Here is a 377-nt window from a genome sequence, read left to right on the forward strand (position 1 = left end):
ACCGCGGATCATGACCTGAGCCAAAATCAAGAGTTCGATGCTCAACCAACTGAGCCACCCAGGCACCACTCTTCTCTTCTTGTTCTATTTTCTGACACTGGCCATTCTCATTTCTTTAGTTATAACTTCAAAATAGATACACCCAGATATATATCCCCAATCCTGATTCTTCTCTTCTGAGATTCAGTTTTCCAACTGGTCATTTCTGGTGGGTGCCCAGGCTCTTCTCCCACCCCATCTCCCTTCCATGACACCTTAAAAATTTTGGGGTGGGAGTAAAATGTACATGACATACAATTTACCATTTAAACAACTTTTAAGTGTATAGTCCAGTTCTTGTTCATTACTTGCTTATTACAAGGGTCATCTAACACACC

The sequence above is a fragment of the Crocuta crocuta genome, unplaced genomic scaffold, assembly GCF_008692635.1.
Source record: "Crocuta crocuta isolate KB4526 unplaced genomic scaffold, BGI_CrCroc_1.0 scaffold95, whole genome shotgun sequence".
Taxonomy (NCBI): Eukaryota; Metazoa; Chordata; class Mammalia; order Carnivora; family Hyaenidae; genus Crocuta; species Crocuta crocuta.